The sequence below is a fragment of the Bos mutus genome, chromosome 16, assembly GCF_027580195.1.
Source record: "Bos mutus isolate GX-2022 chromosome 16, NWIPB_WYAK_1.1, whole genome shotgun sequence".
NCBI classification, from domain to species: Eukaryota; Metazoa; Chordata; class Mammalia; order Artiodactyla; family Bovidae; genus Bos; species Bos mutus.
This window is the reverse complement of record NC_091632.1, coordinates 33,611,752-33,639,136: the sequence shown is the minus strand read 5'-3', so window position 1 is coordinate 33,639,136 and position 27,385 is coordinate 33,611,752. Positions and strand designations below refer to the sequence as shown.

Sequence of the window (27,385 nt, the reverse complement as noted above, 5' to 3'; positions counted from 1 at the left end):
CTTTGTGCTTCAGAGGACGTCATGGAGAAAGTAAACAGACAAGGCAAGGAACAGGAGAACAAATTCGTAAGTCATATCGGATAAGGGGCTTATATAACGTAAAAGTATATAAAGAACTCTTAAAGCTCAAATGGGCAAAAGACCTGGAGAGCTATTTCCCCAAGAAATGGCCAATAAACACCTGAAAAGGTGTTTGACATCATCAGTCATCAGGGAAATGCAAATCAAAACCATAGTGAGAAGCTATTTCATACTCACCAGCATGGCTAAAATATAAAAAGACAGGAACAAGTGTTGACGAGGATATGGAGAAACTAGAACCTTCATACACTGCTGGTGGGAACGGAAAATGGTACAGGCTCTGTGGAAGACAGCCTGAGAGTTCCTCAAGTGATTAATCATAAAGTTTCCCTATGATCTAGCAATTCCACTCTTAGGCATATATCTAAGAGAAATGAAAATATATGTCCACACAGAAACGTGTATGCATGTGTTCATAGCATCTTTAACCATAATAGCCAAAGGGGAAAGGACCAAATGGCCATTAATTGATGAATGAATCTTCAACAATGTAGCACATCCATATAACATATATTATTTGACAATAAAAAGAAGCAATGATTCATGCTACAACGTGATGAATCTTGACAATATTATGCTAAGTGAAAGGAGCCGATCACAAAGGGCCACATGCTATAGGATTCCATGTATATGGAATGTCCAGAACAGGGATATCTGTGGAGATTGAAAGGTTAGTGATTGTCTTGGGTGGGGGGGTAGAAGGCGTGGGGGCTGGAGACTTGGGGGTGTAGCCAAAGGGATGGATTCAAAGTGATGCACCCCCATTTAAAGTGATGCAAACACTCTACTGAATATATGTGAATATAATAAAAACAATTGAATTATGTACTGTAAATGGATGGATTGTATGCTGGGTGAATTGTATCCCAGTGAAGCTGTCACTCACACACACACACACACACACACACACAGAGTGCCCTGTGCTCCACGCAGCCTCCTGGCAACAGGTGCTCCCTCCAGACTCTGCTCACTGCACTGGCTCTGCGGTGAAGGGAGTGAAGACGGGCAAGCTCGGGCTTGTGCAGGGCAGGCTCCAGCATCAGGGTGGCCCCCCTGCTTTTCCAGGGTCCCCAGAACTCTGTCCCCTCCCTGCTCTGTGGAGAGAACGCTGAAGAAGGAACTGTGGAGGTGGTGGGAAGGGGGCAAAGCAACTCCTCAGCTCTGGAAGCTTCCAGCCTGTGAAGGCGCAGAGTGGTTAAGTCATTTGCTCAGAGTCACACAGCCACATCTGACCCCAAGGCCCAAACACTTGACTTGGCCTTATGCTGCCTCTACAGGGAAGCCCCCCAAATCCCAGAAGGTCCTGGCTCCACGGCTAGCTGAGGGCAATGATACGGGGCAGGCAATGGTGGCGCCCCCCCATCTCGTCCTGGATGCTGAACCTACACACTTAGCTTCTGATATGAAAAAGTATGGCATAAGGACCGGGGACCCTGAGCTCTAGCTCAGAGCCTGACGTAAGGTGCATTCCCACCCCTCTCCCCCAGCCCAGCACCACCTGCAGAACAGGGCAGAGGCAGGTCAGCTGGAGCAGTGTTGGCACGTGCAAGGAGCCACAGAGAGACCCTGCAGTGGGGACTCCGGGTCTTGGGGGTGGCTTTATTAATTTTTAAAAAATTAATTAATTAATGTCTGGGTCTTCTTTGCTGCATGTGGGCTTTGTCTACTTGGGGCAAGTAGGGCTTACACATCGTGGTGGCTTCTCCTGCTGTGGAGCACAGGCCCTAGGGTGTGCGGGCTTCAACAGCTGTGGCTCATGGGCTCTAGAGCACGGGTTCAATAGCTGGGTGCATGGGCTTAGCTGCGCTGCAACATGTGGAATCTTCCCAGATCAGGGATCGAACCGGTGTCCCCTGCATTGGCAGGTGGATTCTGCACCACTGGACCACCAGGGAGGTCCATGGGGCGGGGGGCTTTAAATTACAGCTTTGAGTTTCCTGGCTCCTGCAGCTGGACTTGTCTCCTTCATGGCCAGCTTGCCAGAGCAGCAACTTAGGTCAGCAGGGCTGGAATTCCAGGCCTGCTGGGCCCGACGCTGGGTTAGAGCCCTGGCAGCCTGAGGATCGAGAAAACACGGAAGCTGAATCTCTTGGAATGAATGCCAAGTGAAGACCACTTACAAATGAAGACAAAATGCCTCTGGAACCACGGTGAGAACCAAGAAGCTGCTGTGTCGTCTGCTCAGCTTTTCAGAAGCACATCTACAACCCACTCAAGGGAACTCACACAGAGAAGCAGGACCTGGGGGCGCCTGGGGACGCCCGTGCTGGCCTCAGGTGGGGAAGTGGGGGTGTGTCTCCCCATTGAGCCTGAACATGCCCGTGCATCCAGGTGCTGTCACCCCAACAGATGGGGGGCTCCCCAAAGGGGGAATCAGAATTGTAACTATTTAGGGAAATAGGGAGGTTAGCCTGACAGACTCCCCCCAAAATAATGTAAACTACAGACACACAGCTATGAAAATTACACAGTGGAAAGTGTCCTTCCTTCCTTTGTCATAAGCATATTTTTATTTCTCCTTCAAAACTCTGTTTGACATTCTCCAAACGTTCCTAATACAAGACGAGGTGACAGGTGATGCTCCGTGAGCATGAATGACGGTCTCTCTCTCTGAGACCAGTCTCCTGCCTCCTCCCCAAGTTCCCCAGTGCTCTGTTCTCCTGAGTCTCCGCCACCCGGCTTCACCCAGGCGTGTCCCGAGCCAGCAACTGGGCCACCAGAACCACTGCCATGGTGATGGGTGATGTCATGCCCAGCAAACCCTGCAGGAAACCAGCCAGGCTCCTGGGAATGTGGGGACTCTGGGGGTGGGAGGGAGGGTGTGTGGGGAGGGACTGATTTTTCTAACTCGAGGCCAGATGTATAGAGAGTGAGCTAGAGGGTGGAACCAGGGGCCCAGGTGTGGCCCAAGACCATGGCGCTTCTCTGGGGACATCACTCTTCTCAAGCTCCTGGGTTCTGCCTTTCCACAGCAGATTCCTTCCTCCTTCCCTGGCTCAGTCCCTACAGTTCCTAACCCAGACGCGGGGCAGGGTGAGTGGCGTCAGCCCCAGTTCAATTTCTGCAAACACGACTCTTGGGAGGAGGAGACCAGAGAGAGCAGAGACGTCCCCTGACTCCAGCACAGCAGACCCCCACCTCCAGCATCCAGGCAATGGGAGGCCACAGCTGTGGTGTAAAGAGAACAGTATAGGTTAACTGTTGGCTTCTGAGCTTCCGGGGGCTGTGGGCCTGGAGAGTGAGGGATTTTACGGGGCCTTTCTGAGTGTGAGACACATCTTCCCTGGAGGCTCAGATGGCAGAGAATCTGCCTACAATGCTAGAGACCCTGGTTCAATCCTTGGGTCTGAAAGATCTCCTGGAGAAGGGAATGGCAATCCACTCCAGTATTCCTGCCTGGAGAATTCCATGGACTGGCGGGCTACGGTCCATGGGGTTGAAAAGAGCCAGACACGACTGAGTGACTAACACTAACTAACTCTGAGCACGAGGTGGGGTGGGGGGTGTCTCTCCTCACTCACAGGGGCAGTGCTGCAGTGAGAACCCCGCTGGGCATACAGGGACCAGGCTCTCAGCTTTTCCCTTGCCCAACCTCAGTTCCCCCACCATCATGAGCATGCTTGACTCTGTGAGCTCCCTTTGGCTCCTGAGGTCCTAGGAGACTTTGCCTTGATCACTGTCCCCCACAGACAAGTCCAAGGCCTTGGCCAACATCACATAGCTGGGTGAGATGGGCCCTGGTCTGGGGTCAGAGTATCTTGGTTCTAGCCTTGGCTCAGAGTCCTAACCACTGGACAAGGGAATTCCCTGGCTCTGAGACCTCAAGCAAGTCATGTAACCTCCCTGAGCCTCAATTTCCAAGATATCAGAACAATTCCCATGTGCCAGGCACGGCCTTAAGCCCCTGATGGGTTTTTGTCACTTAATTCTCACAACCACGTTATGCAGTCAGTCCATGTTGTAGATGAGGAAGTGGGCACCCAGGGAGACTAAGGAACAAGGCCAAGCAGTGAGTGGCAGCCCCCTGGCCCTGACACTCACCCACCCTCCTATCCCATGGCTTTGCGGGCTCCCAAATCGCCAACCCCCAACAAAGCCGCATGGGCCCGGTTGGCCTCCTCTGCTCCTCGGGACTTTGGGCTGGGGGTGGGGCTGCACCTACATTATGGAGGAGGGAACTGAGGCTCAAAGGGTTAACTGACTCACCAGGACCCATGCAGACCCTGGCCCTGCATCCTTGGCCTCTGACCTTGACCCACTCACGCTCCTCCATCACCCCTACTGTGAAAGTGCATTATTGTGAACACAGAACCCGCATGGATCCATAAAGTCAGGGATGACCCAAAAATTCACACCAGTTACTCCTGCTACAAGACACAGTTTCTGCAGCTGTCTTACAACCCCAAGGGGGCTTTCTGAGGTTTCCATTAAAGGCGGTGTGACATTCTTACACACACCCCATGACTGCTCCGTGACTGCGGGAAGGAGGGGGTGTGTGCATGCACGCTCATGTGTGTGTGCCAACAGCTCTTAGGGAATCCTTCACCAGCCATCCCTCCCACTTGCAGGATCCTCAGCCAGCCCAAGGCACAGACCCCCACAGGGTCAGATTTCCCACTAGTCTGAGCTCAGAAGACTCCAGGCCTGGTTTTGGATGGTCCATGGACAAGAGACCTTGTGAAAATTCTAGCCTGATGATAAACATGGGCTCAGAGGTAGAGATGGGGTAGCCAGTAGGGTCAGCAGACCTGAGTCTGCGATGATGATCCCAGCTGCCGCCAGCAGGGGGCTCCCTTTCTTTTCCATCCAACATTCCTGTCCAGTTAACCTCTTCAGCATCGACAGATTCTGAGAAAGCAGGGGTGGGTAGGTGGGAGCCAGAAGGGCTTGGCAAACCACTCTTAATAAACACTCACCAAAATGTTCTTCCAGCTCAACTTCCCTTTACAGATGGGGAGACTGGGGCCCAGAGAGGGAAAGAATATCCACTGTCACACAGCCGGTCAGCCCAGGTCTCCTGATTCTGAAGTCAACCCCTTTGAGTGAAATTCATTGGCAGTTCTGCTCCTCCCAAATGGAAACCACCCCCTCTCTTCTCACTGCCAGGTGAGGTGGGTTGATCCACTCACACGGCCAATGAGCAGCAGAACTGACAGCTGACCAGTACTTTGATATTCAGTCGCTCAGTTGTGCCCGACTCTTTGCGACCCCATAGACTACAGCCCACCAGGCTTCCCTGTCCTTCATTATCTCCCAGAGTTTGCTCAAATTCATGTCCACTGAGTTGGTGATGCCACCCAACTATCTCATCCTCTTGTCCCCTTCTCCTCCTGCCTTTTATCTTGCCCAGCATCAGGGTCTTTTCCAGGCCCATGATCTCTGCATAATCTCCACAGCTGCTCTCTCCAAGTGCAGCCTAAAAAATTAGGCAGTGTGACCTTTCTAACCTCCTGCCTGGGGTTGGGAAAGAAAATATCTGGAATATAGGTTCTCATTTTACAATCCTGTGTCCATGCAGACATAACTGATGAACCAGGCTCTACAGGAACCTGGTTTGATTGGTGATGTCTGCCTTGGGACTACAGGGGGTAAATGCAGATTTTCCAGCCCTGCCTCAGATGAGGAGGCAGAGACCTGGCATGTTTGAATATGGTTTGGTGAGCCTCTTCCAGGTCAGCACTGTACTGATTACCACTGTACTCCATGGAACCAAGTTCAGCTCCATTTAACCAAAAGTTAAAGAAGCAGTTCATTCACATCAACGAGATGGTGGCAAACAGACTCCAACCTGTGTGCTTAAGGGTGAGAGAGCGGACTGTTTCCCTGAAATGAGTCAAAGTTAAATGAAGGATTGCTGAGTTTACTTACGTAACTTTATGTCCACCCCCAGTGAGCCATATATGCTCCTTGAGGGCAGGGATCTGGTCTGCCTTGTTCATCACTGTATCCCCAGCATCTAGAACAGTGCCTGGCACATAGTAAGTGCTCAGTAAATACCCATGGATTGACTCTCAAATCAACGACTGAACGAAGCAGACAGCCTAGGGAGGAGGGGGGACCTGGCCCATGGCTATCACTGAGTAGCATCCAGTATTTCCGGGGTCCTGGGGGCAGACACAGTTCTGCTTGCCTTTATTCTGTCTCCCCTTGCCCTCCAGGGCTGAGGCGGGTCCACTGCCCTTCTTCCATCCTCTGTGGCACGTGCTCTTCCCCAGGTCACCGATGACCTTTGAGCCGCAAACCCCACCATCCTTGCCTAAGGCACTTGACTTCACAGGGAAGGGTGCTCCACGCCCTCCTGGCTCTTGTCTCTATGTCCCCTCACTCTGACCTCCGGGCATCAGAGGCCTTGGACCTTCCGTTCCACAGTTTCCTGACTGGGCTCATCCAGCCTCCCAGCTTTAAATCTACCCATATGCTGATATTACGCAGCCTGGACCTTGCCTGGAATTTCACACTCAGAGCCAAGGGCCGCCTCGTCCCATCCAACTTCACACGCCGGAGACCTGAGTCCCTGACCAGCCCCCCAACAACCTGCTCCTCTTCATCTCCCCAAACTCAGTTCATGGTGACCTTAACCTTCCAGTTCCTCTGACCCCAAGCCCCAGAATCTCCCTTCCTTGATTCTATTTCTCTCACGCCCCACACCCAACTCACCAGCAAGCCACGTCAACCCTGCCCGCAACATATTACGAGAATCCGGCCTCTTCTCGCCACTCCTTGGTCCCCACCCTGGCCCGTGTCACCACCATCTGGGTCTGCATTGTGCAGTGGCCTCCTAACTGGTCTCCCAGCCCCAAAGTCTACATCAGCTCAGCAGGGAGTGTCCCCTTAACATGCACGTCAGATCATGTCACTTCTCTGCTCCTCGCCTACAGCCCATCTCACTCAAGGGCGAGCACAGTCCTTAGAATGACCCATCAGGGCCATGTGACCTGTCATCCCCCAACCTCCCATCTCATGATCTCCCCGACCATCCCTGCCCCATTGCTCCTCACTATTCCTGGTTCATGCCCATTCCCTCGGCATGTCTGGACCGGCTGTTCCCCGCTGTGGTCCCTTTCCTGCCTCCTCCAGGTCTTGACTAAAACATCAACTTCTCAGCAAAGCCTTCCCTGGACACTCTCCTCACTCCGTTCCCTGTTTTATCTGTGCTGAACTTGCCACCTTCTAATATGACATAGACTGAGCTTGTTGAGAGGAAGGGACATTTACATATCCCTGTCTTTCTGCCAGGGAACGCCTGCCTTTCTCCCTTCTTTGAATTTGGGGTAGTTTCTTTCTGGGTTTTCAAAGTCCACAGCTCAGGCCTCTACTCATTGCAGGGGAGCCCTGCCTTCCTCATAGGGATGTGTACTGGCAGCCTGCCTGACAGAGAGACAGCTCAGGATCTTCCTGCCCCCCAGACTAGCCTAGAAGCTGCTTGAAGGCAGGGCATGAGCCTCATCCGACAGTATTTCCAGGAGCTGGCACTAGGCACGGTCCATGCAGGTTAAGAAAGTAGGGGGAGGAATGACTTGGTGGCTTGACAGAGTAGGGAAGCGGGTGTGCTCGCAATTGCCAGCTATCTCAAGCTGCTGCTTCCTTCCCTGATTCTCCAGCTTAGGGGCTCAAGACAGGACCACCACACCCATGCTGGAACATCCAACAACCACAGGGCCTTCCAGGGATCATCGTAAGGACGGAAGGGCAGTTGGGGAGCTAGAATGCATATCCCACCTGGAAGGGCAGCTGTTCCATGACTGAATGGGGCACAGGGTTACCATACCTGCTGTCTCTTCTAGAAAATTCCATACTCTAGATTGTCACAGTTTTTGTTTTAAATATCTCCTTATTTTTCAATATTGGCAATTAATCATATTACCCAACCATGCCTGTGAGCCTTGAATGGGGGCTGGACTGCTCATCTGAGCAGGTGCCCATAGAAGAGGTAACACAGGAGAGTGGGTCCAGGCATGGCTGAGGAACCAAGCTCTGCAGACAGAGACTTGGGTCCTAAGCCCAGCTCCACCATTCATGAACTGTGTGACTCTGGTAAATTCCTTAACCAATCTATGTCTTTTCCTCATGTGTAAAGAGGGATAACAGCTTCTATCTCATTCTACTGGGGTGAGCATTAAAGCAAAGTAAAAGCTCTAACTATGCCTGACGGTGCTTGCTGGCTTGTGTTTTAATACCATTCTAACAGTCATCACCATCTAAGGGGACCAGGCAGTCTTGGGAGGGAAGGGGCGCCCTCTTGGGGGAGTCTGAGCAGGGGACGCAAGTGCAGGAGGTGGAAGGCTGTCTGGGAGCCTGGGCAGAGGGGTGATGAGAGGAGGAGCCACCTGGAGAGTGTCTGTCTCAAGCAGAGATGCCCGGGGCTCCCAATGGGAAAAACTTAATTTTTTCTGCCACGTGGCTTAGTTCTCTGACCAGGGATCAAACCCACGCCTCCTACAATGGAAGTGTGGAGTCCTAGCCACTGGACGACCAGGAAAGTGCCCCTGGGGAAAAAATTTATTCTTAAATTAAAAAAAAAATTTTTTTGCACCCACAGCATGTGGGACATTAATTCCCTAATGAGAGATTGAACCCTCACCCCATGCATTGGAAAGCGGAGTCTTAACCACTGGACCATCAGGGATCAGTGAAGTCCTGGGGCCCTGGGAAACACTTGAGACGGAGGGCAAGGCCAACCCTCAGGAGGGGATCAGACACCTGCAGACAGTATAATAAGAAGAGATACTGTAGGGGGCAGAGGGGACCTGTGGCAGGCTGTCTGAGGTCCTACCTGAGGGCAGGGGCACACTGTTGCTGCCGCCCGTCCCTCAGCTCTGAAGAGCTCAGAGCTCAAGCAGAAGCATGGAGGGTGAGTGGCAGGCCCGGGAATCCGGGCTCCCACTTCCTGCCAGGGGAACTGGGAGGGTGAGGGTGGGGAGGGGGTGGTGTTTGTTTTCCAGACTCTGAAGGCAAGTCCAGGAAAGTCCTCCTTCCTCCAGATCACCACTAAAAATAGTGGCAGGGGATGGGCCCGGAACTGTGACATTCCCTAGTCTTTGGGGGGCGGGGGGAGATTTCTGGAAACACAGCATTGGCCCACAGGCTCCATGCTCCACACAGTGTAAACTATTATTCAGGCTCATGTTAGTGTGAGGTCATTTCAGACGAGACCATGGTGCTGGCTGGGCCCTGAGAGGAGGCAGGGAATGCTCAGAGGTCAGGGAGGAAGGATGCAAGGGTGCAAGCCAGTGTGCTGGGTGGCCTTGGGAACTCACACACCCTCTCTGGGCTTTGGTGTCATACTCTCAAGGTGGTCCATCAGGCCCTCTAGAACCTTCAGGAAGTTTCCCTGGGTACCCAGTGATTTGGGGGCTGGTCTTGCGATGCCCTCTCTCCAGCAGAGTCCCAGCAGAAGGAGAGCAGCCACAGGAAGCAGATCCTGGAGCTAAACTGTCTGGGTTCAAAGCCAGTTTGGCCCCTCAGGAGAGGTGTGACCTGGAGGCCGTCACAGATCCCATATTTTCACATTGTAAAAGAGGAATAAACAGTTCCTACCGCAGCCCATGCCTGCCCGATAAACATGCATCCATGTTCACCAAGGGACCTGCATGGAAAAGTTACACTAGCTGTAGAAGCTCGAGGCTGCAAACTGCCCGGGCAACCCTGAGCAGAAGGGTCAGACCATCACGGTCCCGTCACACGGGGACAACTGCATCTAAGGAGAAACAATGAATAATATGAATGAACCACACGGAAGAATGCCGAGCCAGGGAAGCCAGATACAAAAGCATGTACTGTTCTGTACCCCTCCCTTTACGGCACTTCAAAAGGGTGGGATTAATCCACACGGTGAGAAATCAGGAAGAAGCTCTCTATAGAGGGGACAGTGACAGGAAGGGGACCCAGGAGAGCTTTCAGGAAGTTCATCATGTTCTACTTCTAGATCCGGGTGCTGGTGAGACAGGGGGGTTCAGTCTGTGACGATGCACCAAGCAGTGAACCAAGACTTGCACTGTTCTGCAGGAAAGTCATACTTGAACGCTTGCTGGCTCAGATGCTCAGTCACGTCCGATTCTTTGCAGCCCAATGGACTGCAGCCTGCAAGCCTCTCTCCTTGGAATTTTTCAGGCAAGAATACTGGAGCAGGGTGCCACTCCCTCTACTCCAAGGGATCTGCTTGACCCAGGGACTGAACCCGAATCTCTTAAAGTCTCCTGCATTGGCAGGTGGATTCTTTGAAACAGCCTCCACCTCATAGGACTGGTTTCGTATACGCAATGGGCTCAGAGTGTTGTTGAGCACAGGGAGAGTAAACACCGGCTCTTATCATTCGGCAGGGAGGTGGCCCTCATGCTACCAGGGGCACCCTGTGAGTCGGTAATGAAGTAGGGCAGTTCCAGGTGTGGACGAGGTGTGCCCTGCTCAATCCTGAAGGACTTCAGTGGCTGGAGAAGGAACGTGAACCTGGGGTTGGTCCTGGATTCAAAGTCCTGGTCCTTCCTGCACAGGCAAAGAGGACGCCTTCTGGGGCTTTCCTTGTGGTCCAATGGCTAAGACTTTGCAGTCATGATGCGGGGGGCCCAAGTTTGAGTTCTGGTCAGGGAACTAGATCCCACATGATGCAACAAAGATGGAAGATCCTGCATGCCACAACTAAGACCCGGCACAGCCAAATAAATAAACACATGTTTTTCAAAAAAAAGAGATGACAACTTCCCTGTGTGACTGTGGTGAGAGTGAGAGGACAAAGCTTCCACAAAGAGGCACAGACAGAGCTTGAGGAATGACGGTCTGCATGGGCTTCCCCAGCCCCGATGATGATCATAAAGAGGAGGAGGACTGTGTTGCTCACTCGTGTCCGACTCTGTGACCCCATGCACTGCAGCACCCCAGGTTTCCCTGTCCTTCACCACCTCCCAGAGCATGCTCAGATTCATGTCCATTGAGTCGGTGAGGCCATCCAACCATCTCCCTCTGCCTCCCTCTTCTCCTTTTGCCTCCAGTCTTTCCTAACATCAGGGTCTTTTCCAATGAGTTGGCTCTTTGCCTCAGATGGCCAAAGTATTGGAGCTTTGGCTTCAGCATCAGTCGTTCCAATGAATATTCAGGACTGATTTCCTTTAGGATTGACTGGTTTGATTTCCTTGCGGCCCAAGGGACTCTCAAGAGTCTTCTCCAACCAACACCACACAAGGCAGAGGCATCAATTCTTCAGCGCTCAGCCTTCTTTCTGGTCCAGCTCTCACATCTGTACATGACTACTGGGAAAACCATAGCTTTGACTATAAGGGTCCGGGTTGGGTTAAAGCACTTTGTAAGTTTTCACTAAATTTTTTTTTGCAACAATCCTGTGAGGTAGTTACTATCATGACCCCTAGTGCACAAGCAAGGAAACAGGCAAAGACATAGGCAAGTGGTGGACACAGGGTCCAGCCCGGGGACTCTGGGTCTCAGCTCTTCCTCTTGACTTTGCCCAGATGGGCAGTGGCAGCTGCAGCATGGCTGCGGTTGATGCCAGCCGTGGGCGTGGGGAGGAGGGGTGCTTGGTGGTCCCATCTCATGAGATCCCAACACCCTGCAGGCCCCAGCCTTCCTAGGGAAACTTCTGGGTCACCTCAGAGTCTCAGGACAGCTGCTGGGGAAACACAGGTCCCAGTCTAGGTGGGGGTCCCAGCAGGATACTGAGGATTCAGGCGATGCTCTGCCTCCTGCTGGCCATGTGCCTTTGGGAAGCCAGGGGATCTCAGAGACTTGGCGTTCTCCTTTGTGCAATGGGCACAATAAAACCTGCCAACCTCACAGTCCAAGCAGTGCCTGAAGATGAGTTTTTTAATCCATGGAGGGTTTCAAAGGTGTGAAGATGGCCGTGACTGAAGGGACAGCCTTCCGGGGGACTGGTGTCCAGCTGTGCCATCCGAGTAGGCACGTTGGTCTACTCCTGACATAGAGGGTCAATCAACTGCCACGACCGCAGACGTGAGCCTCATTCGGAGATCAGCTTTTGTGGCCACAAAACTCACATTCTGACCTTCATCAGGTCAGAAAATACTCTTAAATACTCTCTGAAAATACTCCTTAATTTGGCAGAGGAAGAAAAGCACGTTTCTATCGACCTCCTAAAGTCTCAGTAGCGATAATTATCATTTTTAATTTTGTTCTCATATCTTTGATTTTCCTCTCCTTTTCTAGGAGGATGGTGACCTCAGTTAACAGAGATGTGGCAGCGAGAAATCACAAGAACCAATTTCCTTCTCTTTTCCAACTGTCTGCCTTGCTTCTGGGTGCGGCCAGAAGAGGGAGACCCCAGCCACCGCTGTCCCCCTCCCCACCCCTGCTAAAAGCAGGTTCCTGCTGCTTCCCCCGCCAGGGCCCCCGAGCTACCTGACACCACCCCTTCAGTTGGTGGGGCACATGAGTTTTATGGCAAGGCTGCAAGTCTACTGTAATTAAGACCTCTATAAAATATTTAGATCACTGTGCCCAGATATATTAATGATTATACATTTCGATGTTAATGAATGTAATTAGATGAAATATTAGCCAAGCCTGTCACTAAATATACATTCAGGACTGCTAAACTCTCTTATGTCAAATTATATGTGTGAGCAGGTGTATACACTTAAGACTTCTCTGAGGGACTTAGTCTTACTGAAAAAAAAAAGCTCAAAGAGTTGTCCCCAAGAGCGGGGCGACAAAGGGAGTTAGCAGGTTGGGGGGAAGGCACGGGGGTCAAAGGGGAAAGACCCTAAAGATCCCACAGGGTCCTTCTAAACTATGAAGATCAGATGAGTTAGTATGTGTAAAAATTTGCATGCCTCCTTGGTTGGAGGAGTCACTACACCTAGAAGTATCCAGTTTCAACTCTAATGACCACATCCCAGAGGCAGGCATAGGCGAATGGTTTAGTAGGGTGACACAGGGGTCTCCCCTGGAACACTAAGTTTATCTGCAGAATCTGCTTTAAAATAATAAATCGGACCTTCCTGGTAGCTCAGTGGTTAAGAATTCGCCTGCCAAAGCAGGGACCATGGGTTCAATCCCTGGTCCAGGAAGATTCCATATGCCATGAAGCAATTAAGCCTGTGTGCCACAGTTACTGAGACCTCGCTCTGGAGCCGTGCACCGCAACTAGAGAATAGCCCCCTTGCTCGCCACAACAGAGAAAGCCTGTGCACAGCAACAAGGACCTAGCACAGCCAAAAATAATACATAGATTTCCTGACAGTGACAAATGCCCAGGGTTCCATGTGAGCCAGCAGGTGCCCTCCGCTCAAGAAGCACAGACTGAATTTCTGGGGCTCTCCCCCTGGGTGCTGGAGATGCCCTGCCATGAAAATGTAATCCAGCAGAATTCAACTGGTTGACTGGAGACTTGGTCTGGAGATGGTTTGACACTGAGACAGGTGATAGAATTATTAAGAACAACAACCACCACAGCAGCAGCAATAACCGTACCTAATCTCTACTATGGGGCACCGTGCTTCACAAACACTACCCTAGTGCTTCTGACAAACACACAGTGAGGAGGGTGGGCGAGAACTGCAGTCCCATTTCACAGACAGGGAAACTGAGCAAGGTTAGAGTCATCTGCTTATAAATCAGACAGAGATTGGGCTGGATTCAAATCACAGACTTCTGACCCTGTAGGCAAATTCTCTCTCTGCAAAATCCCCTGGGTGTGGTTTGACTCTGGGACAATCAGGGTAGAGGTAGTCTGAAGAATTCTGAACATATACAGAAGGAGCAAGGGTGAAATTGTAACCCTTTTCCTGGACTCAAGCGTGGATCCTAGTTCCTGCTCAGCGTATGAGTCCAGCTTGGTGGTTTCCCTGTGCAGAAGGCTCCCCAGGAATGAACTCTAGTTTCCTGAGGCTCTTAGCCATTGGCTCCCTTAAGCATCCTTCCTGTGTTCCCCGAGATGTATGATAGTATTTACATCTACTGTGTTGTATGTGTGAGACCCAGAAGCAGAGGAAATAGACCAAAAGGCAAGAAAAGAATTTCTAAACAACAAAAATAAGTGTTTTTCTAATGGACCACAGGGTCTTTGCACTTACCATCTGCACTGCCTAAAACACCCCACCCCAATCCTAAACACATGATGGCTCATTCCCCTGCTTCCTTCAAGTTTGGAGTTACGGTCACCTTACTGGAGAGGCCTTTACTGTCACCTCATTTCTAAAACTGAAGCGTCCCCAGGCCTCCTAGCACTGACTATTTTCCTTGCACACTTTTTCCCCCTAAAGCTCTTTTCTCTTCTGACATTATAAATGTTTTGCATTTACCTGTTTATTGTCTAGCTCCCTCTCCAATTAGCACAGGCAGGGATTTTGCTTATTTTCCCCCTGCTGTGCCCACAGCATTAAGACAAGGATATGAGACATAGAAGGTGCACAATGCATATTTTGTGGAAGCATTTAAAAGGGGCCACAGTGGAGGTGAGCACAGGGTGTAGAGGGACAGAAGATAGAAGAGCTACAGCAGGGAGGGTGGTGTTCGCAAATCCCTGGATGTGCGTGGGGACCTGCAGTGTCTGGGGAACTGTGCTCAATGCAGCATTGCATGAGCTTTGCTAGACTGGGAGTTGGGAAGAGGTGCCCCCGGGGAGAAGCCAGCTGAATGCTCTAGCCATAGCTTGCTCAGAGACCATGCTGGTGCCTTGGGCTTGCTATTGTTCAGTTGCTCAGTTGTGTCCGATTCTTTGTAATTCCATGGACTGCAGCATGCCAGCCTTCCCTGTCCTTCACCATCTTCTGGAGTTTGTTCAAACTCATGTCCATTGAGTCGGTGATGCCATCCAACCATCTCGTCCTCTGTCATCCCCTTCTCCTTGCCTGTCTCCACCCCCTATCTTCTTTTTCTTTTTCCTGGTGCAGAAGGGACCTCTGCAGGGAAGCTCAGAGGTTTTCATGAGGGTTTGCACCCATGTGTGGTTCTTCTTATGTCCAGATCCCTGTGCTGTGCCCTGCGCTGGTGACTTGCTAGCTTTGGGGAAAAAGATGGAGAGGTGACAACCTTTGTCTCTGAATGTAGAGGTTCCATCAACCCAGAGGCAAGGTGCCAACAGCCCTCCATCTCTCATCACTGCAATGGAAGAGACTTGGGCATAACTGGGTCTATTTAGGACAGATTTTCTAACACTGAGGGCAGGGATCCTTGCGGATCCTCTTTCTCTACCAGTAGGCAGCTGCAGTAGTTGGTAAGAGCAGGACTCTGGCCACCGACACCCAAGTCCCAGCCCCTCCACTTGGCCAGCTGGGTGACTCTGGGCGAGTCTCTTTGTGTCCCTGTTTGCTCACCTGTAAAATGGGGATGGTGAAAATACCTACTTCACAGGATACTCGGAGAATCAAAAGATCTCACACACACACACACACCTAGAACAGTGCTCAGAGTGTTAGCTGCCATCATCACTAGTGCTGGCTGAGAACAGATCTGATCTGAGGCAGGGGGACGACTGGAAAGGCTTTGCAAAGTTCTCGGCACCCTGAGATTTCTGGGAGGAGCTACAGGCACTAGACTGACTGTGTCTACCATGCACCTTCCTGCTGCCCCTCCCCCTTCTGGGTTTAAGGATGCCAAGTGATCCTTTCTCACATCCTTGCCCCTGTGTGCCCAGTGCTGGCCTGGCAGAAGACAGAAGAATTCATGCCTTTGAAGGGTTTATGGCCAAGTCAGAATGAAAGGTCTAAATACAAATGATGAGGGTTGTGTCTATTTTTTTTTTTTTTCTTTTGCCTGTTCATTCATTTGTTCTGGAAAACCCTTATTTCTTCCTTAACCCTGGCACCACACTAGCACAGACAGAGAGATACTAAAGTCTTGGATAATAACCCGAGGCAGGGAGGAGACAATAAAGGTGATGGGGATATGAGTATGAGGGAGAAAAGGGGCTAAATCAGAAAGATCATGATCTCTGGAAAGGCTTCTGGGGCCTCCCCAAAAATCAGATGGTCCTGCAAAAATGCAACCAACCACCTCCTGAGGCTGCATGTCCCAGTGGCTGGCAATCAGTGCCCATAGAGCTGGGCCCTTGCCAGAACTCAGGGCATTTTGTAACAAGGGAGGAGAGTTTATGCAAGCCTCATCCGGAGGCCTAGATTCTACAGATAACATGAACATCTAACTGCTTTCCTCTGTGTCTCGTGTTGTGCACAGTGCCTGGGCTCTGACACTAACTGGCCACATCAACAGGACAGGGGCCAATCTCCAGGGCTCAGTCTTCTCATCAGCAAAGTGGGAATGAACCTCCTTTCTGGCTCTGGGCCGCGAGGTGCGCTCTGTCTACTAAGACACTACCATCTACTACATTTGTGCAATTCCCTTGGCTACCTCGGTGGACATATCATTTTTTAAACAATTTTCTGAACAGTTGAGTCCTGACTGACCCCTCTAACCATGGAACTCTTAATAAATATATTGCTTGAACCATTATCAGAGATCTAAGCTTTTAAAGCACAGTGATGAAAGTCAAGGCGCTAAGTCATTATTCTGAAAACTGGTAAATAATGGGAAAACAGTCAAACTTTTATCCTGCATTTCCTATATCAACTGTGCCAGTGGGTAACCAAATGATAAATGGTGGGGAGTCTCTTTATAAAGGATCCCAGCTAATACACAAAGATGGGGTGACAGACAAGAACACCATCCTTCTGCTGAATGTCTGGATTCATGCTGGGCTGCCAACATCACAAATCAGGGACAATCAGACAGCTCGTGCCTCCTGATGGGAAGGACCCAAAATCTTCTTTGAAGGAGTCTTGCAAAAAATGAGTCAAGAAAATGATCAAGTCTCCAGTTCAGTTCAGTCCTGTCTGATTCTTTGAGACCCCATGGACTGCAGCACGCCAGGCTTCCCTGTCCATCACCAACTCCGGGAGCTTGCTCAAACTCATGTCCATCGAGTTGGTGACGCCATCCAACCATCTCATCCTCTGTCGTCCCCTTCTCCTCCTGCCTTCAATCTCTCCCAGCATCAGGGTCTTTTCCAATGAGTCAGTTCTTCGCATCAGGTGGCCAAAGTACTGGAACTTCCAAGTCTCTAGATGAACTACCAATTTACAGGAATTTCAAAGGACAGAGGGGCATGGCAGACAACACCATGGGCATGCAATTAGCAAACCCAGGACTGCAGGAGAACTACCAGACAAACAACACGGCCCCTTCAACAGATAACTGGCAAGAATACAAAAAAAAGCAAGAGGAATATTTATATTAAAAAAACATTCCAACTAGGGACTTCCCTCATGGTCCAGTGGTTAAGAATCTGCCCTGCAATGCAGGAGCCGTGGGTTTGATCCCTGGTTGGTGAACTAAAATCTCATGTGCTGCGGAGCTACTGAGCCCACACATCACAATTAGAGAACCAGGTGAGACAACTACTGAAGCCCATGCAATCCGGACGCCTGCCACAACTAAGACCCAAAGAGTCAGATAAATAAATATTAAAAAAGAAATCCAACTAATCGCCCTGTGTCCATTGTACTTGGATCCTCATTCCAACAAACAAGGTTTAAAACACGAATCTATGAGTCCACTGGGAATTTGAATCATGACTGGATGCCTCATTATTTTAGGTGTGATAATAGTTTAGTGGTTATGTTTTGTCTTTTTTTAAGATTCCTTCTCTTTTATAGTGATATACTGAAGTATTTCTTTATTCTCTGAGCCACGGGTTCGATCCCTGGGTTGGGAAGATCCCCTGGAGAAGGGATACCCACTCCAGTATTCTTGCCTGGAGAATCCCATGGACAGAGGGGCCTGGCAGGCTAGAGTGCAATGGGGTCACAGAGTCGGACATGACTGAGCAACTAACACTTTCACTTCACTTTTCCAATGAAGTATCTATAGATGGCATCATGTAGCTGAGATTTTCTTTACAATAATTCAGGGAGGAGGAAGTGGATAAGGATGGGGCAGAGTTGACACAGGGTGAAGGGTGTGAGGTCAGGTCAGGGTTCACAGGATTTCTTACACTATTCTATTGACTTCTGTATATAACTGAGGCTGTCCATAAGAAAGAAAAATGCCAGCAAGGCTAACAGAAGACAGCTTTTGCCTCTGTCGAGTGTCTCGGACTTTGGTGCTTTCTTTATAAAGTTTGGCTCCGGGACACTTCCCTGGCGGTCCGATGGTTAGGACTGTGCTTCCAGCACAGGGGGCGTGGGCTCGATCCCTGGTCTGGGAACTAAGGTCCTGCATACTGAGTGGCGTGACCAAAAACAAAAAAAAGCTGGGCTCTGTAGGCTTTCCTCTGCTGTGTGTGAGGCTGACAGCTGCCCCACCTGAGGAGTGCTCCGAGAAGCCTCGCCCAACACCTCCTCTAAACTGCTGTGGGCTTAACATGACCTTGGCTCTCTGGAGTGTGCATACAGCAAGGGCTGCCGTCTGTTCAGAGGCACCCAGGAGCTGTGGCTTGGGTTCTGTCTGGTCCCAGGCAGGCTTCTTTTCAACTTCCTGTATGCTCTGCAGAGGCGAGATGGCTTCTTGGGGATCATGACGTCACGATGCTACCCTCGCCCATTTCCATCAGAATTCTGGCCACGGGAGGGAAAAGCCACTGTTGCTCCTGTCAGCAGCCATGGTCTCTTTCCCACATCTGCCCCGGCTCCAGCCCTGGTTTAAATCGTTGCCTCGGATCGGTGACAGTGGATAAAACTCCGCGCCCCCACTGCAGGGGGCTTGGGTTCAATCCCCGGTCCTGCTTGGGGAAGATCCTGCATGCCCTGCTGCGCGGCAAGAAAAACCAAACAAAACAAAAAAGTAAAATCATCCCTGACTTTGCAAATGTACCAGGATCCCACCTAGAGGATGGGCTGCAGGTTTCCTCGATGCCCTCAGGCCCCTAGGTGGGGCTGCCTCAGGCTGCACTGCAGGGGGCTGCGGGTCCGTGCAGGGGGTCCCCTGCAGGCTGTTGTGAAAAACTGCCAACTCAGCAAGCAGGATTTATTTACTTCTGCACAGAGAAAAGCATTTGACCTCTTAAGGAAACATAAACGAAGAATTTCCTGGCTGATTGTCTGGGGGGAATAACAGGAAGTCAGCTAGTAACAGCCCAAACAAACAGCACAAAGTGATGAGGAGGCCCAGAGGGGGCGGGGCCTTGGCACTACCTCTCCGGGTCCCCAGCCACTGCAACTCCGCTGTTCCTGCCCAGGGCTCCTGGGGACCCACAGGAACCACTGAGGACCTGGGCTGACTCTCAGGATAACAGCAGTGCCGTATATAGACCTTGAACTTGGAAGGCAGGTGGGGCAAAGCAGAGAGAGCCTTAGACTTAGAGCTGAATACCAAAGCTAGAGGCCCTGTGACACCATGGGCAGGTCACATCACCTCTGACCTTTAATTACGTCTTCTCCATGGGGTGATTTTAAGGCTCACATGAACTGACCTCTGTGAAGTGTTCTGCAAACAGAAAGGTGCTCTACAAACCCAATGGAGCATTATCATTCCTCATCAAGATCTCACTCATCTGCACACAGCTCAGTGAGGAACTGTGGGGCTGGAGGAGACTCTTGAGAGTCCCTTGGACAGCAAGGAGATCAAACCAGTCAATCATAAAGGAAATCAGTCTTGAATATTCACTGGAAGGACTGATGCTGAAGCTGAAGTTCCAATACGTTGGCCACCTGATGCAAAGAGCATTGGAAAAGACCCTGATGCTGGGAAAGACTGAAGGCAGAAGGAGAAGAGGACAACAGAGGATGAGATGGTTGAATAGCATCACTGACTGGACAGACATGAGTTTGAGCAAGCTCCGGGAGTTGGTGATGGACAGGGAAGCCTGGCGTGCTGCAGTCCATGGGGTTGCAAATAGTTGGACAAGACTTAGTAATTGAATAACAGTGAGGACAGTGCTCCCATTTTATGGCCAAAGCTGGGAGGGGTTAAATGACTTGTCTTTGATTGTTCAGCTAGTGAGAGCCAGGGTCTCCTACTCTTAGGCTTGTCTGAGGCCTACATTGTCCAGGGACCTACATAACCCCAGAAGCTCAGGCTACCATGCATCACCCTCTCCTTCATGATGTCGGCAGCCCAGGGGTCCAGAATCACAACCCAGGTTCCAGACTCGGATGGTGAAGCCTGGATGGGTGAGGTCGGGCCTGGGTGCTCGGCTTACGGGCCGAGCCCCCAGGTAAAGCAGCCCTCTGCTTCCACAAGCCTCAGCTGAAGATAGACAAAGCTTCCAGGTCCTCATTATGCCTCATAGGCAAAACAGTTACTTTATTAAAAAGAGAGAGGAGGCGATTCTTCTGCTCCAGACTGTGGTAGGAGGGGCTCGGCTGGCTCACAGGGTGTCACCTCTGCACCAAGGCCGGGCACTGGTTCCATCCTCTGCCGCCAAGGGGCACCCGAACCTTTTGCACAAGGCGATGGCATGAACTGATAATCCATTGGGAGAAAAAACTTCTTATGCAAATCAAAGCCGAAGCGTTTAACCGGTGCAGCAATCAGATTTGTTAGCACGCTGTAACGTGCAAGAAACCAGCGAGCTCTGTACCCAAACAACCTCCTCTGCTTTGGAATTATCCACTTTCCGGGATGCTTAAACATCTGCTATGAAGGCAGCCGGGTGGGCTAGGTACCTGCCTGTCAGAGCAGAAGTCCAGGGGAACAGGAGAAGGGAGGAGGTCCCCCAACTCCTCTAGGACCTCCCACCTTCTCCCTCCAGTCCAGACACTGATGGGTGGCCTGCACAGCAGCCATGTCCCAGAGAAAGCCCTGGGCTCAAAAGCATATCTTCTCTATTTCCCAGCAGAGTGCTCTGTGCCTTGATGTTCTCATCTGTAAATTGGGACCCTAATGTCTAGGCCTCATAGTGTTGCTGGAACATCAAATTCCTAGCTCTTAAAAAAAAAAAATCCACTGGGGACTTCCCTGGTGGTCTGGTGGTTAAGACTCTGCACTCCCAATACGGGGAAAGCATGGGTTTGATTCCTGGTTGGGTAGCTAAGATCCCACATGCTGCATGGCACAGCCAAAAAGAAAGAAAGAAACCCACTGGGAGCTTCCCTGGTAGTTCAGTTGCTAAGATTCTGCGCTCCCAATACAGAGGGCCTGGGTTTGATCCAGGGGGTGCAGCGGCAAAGAATCCACCTGTCAATGCAAGAGATGCAAGAGACGTGGATTTGATCCCTGGATCGGGAAGATCCCCTGGAGTAGAAAATGGCTACCCACTCCAGTATCCCTGCCGGAAAATTCCATGGACAGAGGAGTCTGGTGGGCTACAGTCCACAGAGTTGAAACAGTGGGACAAGACTCAGCACACGCAGGCACAGGGAACTAGGTCCCACATGCCACAACAATTAATAAGAGTTTGCAGGCTGCAACTAAACCCCAGTGCAGCAAAAAAAAAAAAAAAAAAATCACTGGATTTGGAATGCCAGCTCTGGGTTCAAATTCTAACCCTACCATTCACTATGAGAATTTTCTCCACAGTAAAAAGGGACAATTATACTAATTAGGAGTAGTTACCATGTATGGGCTTGTACTATGAGTTGTGAGCATCTGCACATATTAACTCATTTAAGCCTCACAGCAGTTCCTGGAGGTAGGGGTGACTGCCCTTCCCCCTTCACGATCGGGGGGCCCTGGTGCTGTCCACAGAGTGATGTTGGGTAGCATGCCTGGGTTCACTCCAGGACTGTGACACCCAGGCTCCACACCCATGACCTGCTCAGCCTCCCAGGCGACTCTCAGGGTTGTTATCAAGGCTACATGCGTGCGAGTTCCTTGCAGGGGCTTGGCTTCTCGAAGGCACTGAGCAAATACAGCTATTGTTGTTCTTATTAGTGTCATCTTCACTTCCCTGGAAGTTTCTAGAACTGTAATCCCTGCTACTTCCTACCCTTCTTCACTGCCTTCCCTCCTTAGAACTGAATGCCAACTACTATACCATATACTTTAGTCCTCACACCTTGTAGTTTACTGGAATGTTGTTTCTGCAGGGGCAGGGATTTTTGTCTCTTTTATTAACTGCTGTATCCTCAACACCTAGAACAGGGCTGGTACAGAGTAGATGCTCAATTAGTATTTGAGGAATGAATGAGTGAATGGTCATCATTGCCCTCACTCTTTAGCAGACCTACTCGACTCTACAATGACACCTAGGGGATTGGAGGAGATATGGCAGGGAAAAAGAAAGAGCAAGGCCCTACCCTTCTGCAAGGAATCACACACACACAGCCGAACCTGCTGGCAGTCAGGACCCACCTTGCCCAGATTTTTCTTGCTCACAGTCAGTCCAATCCAGTCAGCACTGAGCAAGCAGCTTCTACACAAGAGGCACCTGCTAGATCACCTGCAAACCTCAGCAGGGGACCGAGGGCTCTTTCCTTCCCTTAGCCCACCAAAGAACCAGCTCAAACCTCCCACAGCCCAGAGGCATGAGCTTCCTGTCCTATTTGGGAATCTTCTTTCATTTAAACAAGATGCTGGATGCAAGTGTTTAGTAAACTCTGATGTGTTTGACTATTGCTTTTTAACCCAAGAAGAGGACCCCTGGCTGGCTAGCAGGTGAGGGTGGCAGAACCCCACAGCACCCCAAGTGCCACAGCAGTGCCACCTGTCCCTGATCACAGCTCACCGGCCCAGGGCTCCAAGTTCAGACCCCCCAGTTCGTCCAGCCACCGCAAGATCTGCCTGCCTGGATATCCACCAGAGTCCAGCCACGTGGTAAACCACGGGGAAAATGAAAAATGCAATTGCCACTGGGTCCCCCGGGAATGTCTGTCCACCAGAGAAGGGACCAAACAGTGGGGGACTGGCTGCCTGCCTGCCTGCTGTGGTGCAAACGCCAATCCTCTTCAGGTTAAAGTGTAAATGCAGAAGGAAACGGGAAGGGGTGCGCAGACAGACTACCTGGGGGGGCAGGGAAAACAGGACAGAGTTAGGGCAGAAGGAGGGGGCAGAACTCCGACAGATGGCGCCTGCCCCCTGTTACTGCGCTGCAAACACTGGTTATTGTTTGGAATCAGGTTGATTGGACCCCTAGGGGCTGGGTCCAGGCCCAGCAACCTGCAAAAGCAAAATCTGCAGGGCAGATTTAAAACATGTCTTTTCAGGGACTTCCCTGGCAGTCCAGTGGTTAAGACTTCGCCTTCCAGTGTGGGAGTCGGGGGTGGGAGGGGGATGGCTCAATCCTTAGTCAGGGAACTAAGATCCCACATGCCTCAGGGTCAAAAAGAAAAAAAAAACAAAAACAAAAAATTTAAAACAGAAGGAATATTGTAACAAATTCAATAAAGATTTTAAAAATGGTCCACATTTAAGAAATCTTAAAACAAAGAACAAAACAAAACATGCCTTTTCCCCAGTGATAATTTTAAATAAAGTGCACCTGTAAAACTCTTAGTGCGTCTTTGTGGCTGAAACCTCCCACACTCTGGGATGAGGGCTGGCTGTGGTCCTCACATCTACCAGGCTGGGTCTGGCTTGCGCATTCTCCTCCTCAACGTATGTAATGTCTCAAGGGAGTAATCTTGACGTATCCACCTGCATTGTCCCAGCTCAGAAGAATAATCACCATTAATAACAGCAATAATGAAAACTGGATCCATATGCCTGGTTAACGTCCTTGATGAGTGCGTGTTAAGTGCCAGGCACTCTGCGTTGTTCCAGTTAATCCTCACGGCCACTTTGACTGGTAGGTCCTATCACGACGTCCATTTCATAGATGCAGAAATGGAGGCACAAGATCTAAGGGACCTGGATGCCAAACAGGGTGATGCTCGAAGCATCTCTGACCTCACATTTAGTTTCCCCAGAGACCAGCCTTGAAGAGGCTCAGTCTCATCTTCTTGAAGACGGCGAACAAAATTACCAGATGCCTACTAAATGCCCACCCCTGTGTCAGGGGCATTCACGCATGTGAGTTTATCAAATTCTCAAAACAAATGGAGCCAAACTTTATTGTCCCCATTTTACGAGTGAGGAAACTGAAGTTGTGAAAGATCAAGTCACTTATCTGAGACCGAAACAGCCACAAAGGGGCAGAGCTAGGATGAAGACCATACATGCAGGCTCTCGAGTTCAGGTTCTTTCCATTACATGTTAATATCTGCACACTGCCAGGCCCTTTCCATTGAGTCTGTCCTCAGATCTAGGATGACAGCAGGTACAAGATGCACTGATATTTGAGAGACCACCAAGGAAGGATCGACCAATTGTACTCTGACCCATCACCTGGGGGGATGCACCCTGATTTCAGACTTGCAAAATTTAAACAACGTGCACGTCAGAATCGATGAGATATGGGACCCTCTCATATGACCCATACAACAGCCTTGTGAAATTACCGTGATTGTACAGATGAGGAAACTGAGTCTTAACTTGGCTAAAGGGTTGCTCAGGATCACACAGATCATACGAGCCCACATCTGGACATGCAGCCAGTGACTGGGAAGCTTGGCCCCAGGCCTGTCCGCTCACTGAGCTGGGTCTCTGACCCAGGTCTTTCCAGCACCTCCCACAGTGCCTGGAACACAAGAGCCTCAGAGGAAAGGTCCTTTGAAGGAGGGAAGGTGGGTTTCCTTCACTCCTCCCCCAGCAGGGCTGGAGGCCTAGCCTTGCTGTCCTTCAGCTGATGCCACCAGCCAAAGTGTAAGCCAGGGACATTAAGGGGCAGCCCCTGGAGCAGACCAGGTGAGGGGGCACCAAGGGTGACATCTGGGTGCAGGAGGTGAACACCTGCTTCCATGTAACAGAGCCTGTGCAGCAGGCGGGTGTGCGCAAAACACACCTGCAGGAACACGATCTGACTGCTGAGGGTGTGTGTGTGTGTTTGTGCACTGATCCTGAGCTGAGTGGCCAGGAGAGGCCAACGCTGTGACACTCAAGCAACCCCCAAGACAAAGGACATCCCCCATTTCCACAGCCCCCTTTATGCTAGAAATTGAGGGCGGAGGACACTGCCTGAAAACCACCCCAAAAACTGGGCCACCCTTTGGGTGGTCCCCACTTGGCCTAACCCACTGGACACAATGGATTTTCTGTTTCGTTGGTGAACTTCCACAGTGTTTTTAAAAAACAGCTTTATTGAAGTATAAGTGACATAGTGTGAACAACCCACATGTTATTTAAAGCACAATGGGTCGATGTATGTACAGACTAGGGCTTCCCTGGTGGCTTAGCAATAAAGAATTCACCTGCAATGCAGGAGACGTGGGTTCGATCTCTGGGTCAGGAAGATCCCCTGAAGAAGGAAATGGCAACTCACTCCAGTGTTCCTGCCTGGAAAATCCCATGGACAGAGGAGCCTGGCAGGCTACAAATTCATGGGGTTGCAAAAGAGTCGGACACGACTTAGCGACTGAACACCACCACCACCACCACCACTAGATCAAAACAGTAAATACATTTTTGACTCTCAAAAGTTAGAATGGATATTGCCTCAGCCTCTGAAACCAAGCATCTCTGGTAACCTGGATAATAGAAACAAAAGCTAAAAACAGGTACTGTGTGCTCCATTCACACAGTACTGCTGCTTCCCATTTTACACGCATCATGCAGAAAAGCCTGGAGGCTGCACACACCACCCCCATTATGCCTGAGGCAGGAGGCTCCAGGAGTAACAAGCGCCAGGTGGCTGGGGTCCAAATCCTGGCTCTGCCCCCTTCCTGACACCCTGGGTACCTTCCTTTACTCCTCAGTGCCCGCTATCCCCTTCAGTTCAGTTCAGTCGCTCAGCTGTGTCTGACTCTTTGCAACCCCACGGACTGCAGCACGCCAGGCCTCCCTGTCCATCATGAACTGCCAGAGCTGGCTCAAACTCATGTCCATCAAGTCGGTGATGCCATCCCACCATCTCATCCTCTGTCGTCCCCTTCTCCTCCTGCCTTCAATCTTCCCTACCCCCTTATTTGAGGCTAACTAGACCACTCACTTCACAGGTTTTATGCAGTAACACCCATCGAGAGAACTCAGGACAGTGCCTGGCGCATGGTAAGTGCTCCATGTGTCAGATGAGAAGGTGATGATGAGAGTGATTTTTTTTTTTTTTTGAATGGGAAAACAGGTTCCAGGAAGTTAAATGACTCACCCAAGGTCTTTCAGACAGCTACCGGCCAAGAGCTTTAATGCAGGTGCTCCTGACCCTGCGTTGTCCTCCCCAGGACATGAGAAGGTGCTCTAGCCTCTGTGGCTGCAGTCTCTGGCTCCAGCACCGACTGGCTGGGCAATGGTGTCAGCAGGTCATGTGCATAGATCTTTCTCTGCAAACTCAACTGAATTTCTTCCGACTGCCTTTCGATGTCCTGGGTCCTCACACATGCCAGGTGCACCTTGGCGGGGACAGTGGGCATCTGAGACCCATTTCACTGGGCCCTTCTCCTCCCACATCTTGGCAGAGGATTCCTGCCCCACGAGTGTCATCTTCCACCTCCAGAGTCCTCAGCCAAGACAGGGAACAGCCCACACCATGGCAGTTGGTTAACATTTCAGCTTTGCTGGACAAACGGGAAACCGCAGGAAGAAACCACTTCCCACCCTAAATCGACCTTTGGTGGGAAAGACGGATTCTCAAGGTCCTCTCGAACGATGACTAATATCATGAGAAAATGCTGCATCCAACAGAGGTCGACCCTGGAGGCTGGGAGCCCTCCAGCTGCTGAAGGAGGCGCGTGGCTGAGCTCCGGGTGGAGAGGACCCGGGGCAGCTGACCAAACCAGAGCGGAGGCTCCATTCATCCAGCTGCACTGTGGGCCAGGCTCCTCGCTCTGTGGTCTGTGCCTGTGTATGTTCCCTCAGTCCTGGGTCACTATTCTCCCCTCCTACAGATGAGGAAACTGAGGCCCAGAAGCACTAGCAACTCTGCCAGACATCACTGAAAAACTTCCCTGAGTTGGCTGAAGTTGGAGTTTGAATCCAAGTGTCTATGTCATCAACCCAAACACACAAAAAACGATGCTCACGCCTTGCCCCCAACCCGGCTTCTCTGCAGAGAAGCAAACAATAGGCACAGCTGAAGTATTTTCACATTTACTACATGGCAGGGGCTGGATCAGGTCCTTATAGCCTCAAAAACTCCTCCTGTTGAGCTCAGCTCTGTGCTCTGTGATAACCTACAGGGGTGGGATGGGCTGGGGGTGGGGGGAGGTTCAAGAGGAAAGGGACATATGTAGACTTATGGCTGATCCACCTTTTTGTATGGCAGAAACCAACACAACATTGTAAAGTAATTATCCTTCAGTGGAAACAAACAAAAACAAAACAAAACTCCTTGCAACAATTCCGGGGAGAATGAATCCTGTTTCTCAGAGGCGTCATTGGAGGTTCAGTGCCCCTGTGGCCCAGCTGGAAGTGAGGTGCTCCAATGAGGAGGGGA

The 27,385-nt window shown here is 50.8% G+C and overlaps 1 protein-coding gene across 4 annotated transcripts in view; it reads right to left on the bottom strand.

The window, feature by feature from the left end:
* KAZN (kazrin, periplakin interacting protein) overlaps positions 1–27,385 on the bottom strand; it is a 1,347,864-nt gene that overhangs the window by 78,316 nt on the left and 1,242,163 nt on the right. The gene's annotated exons all lie outside the window — the stretch shown is intronic.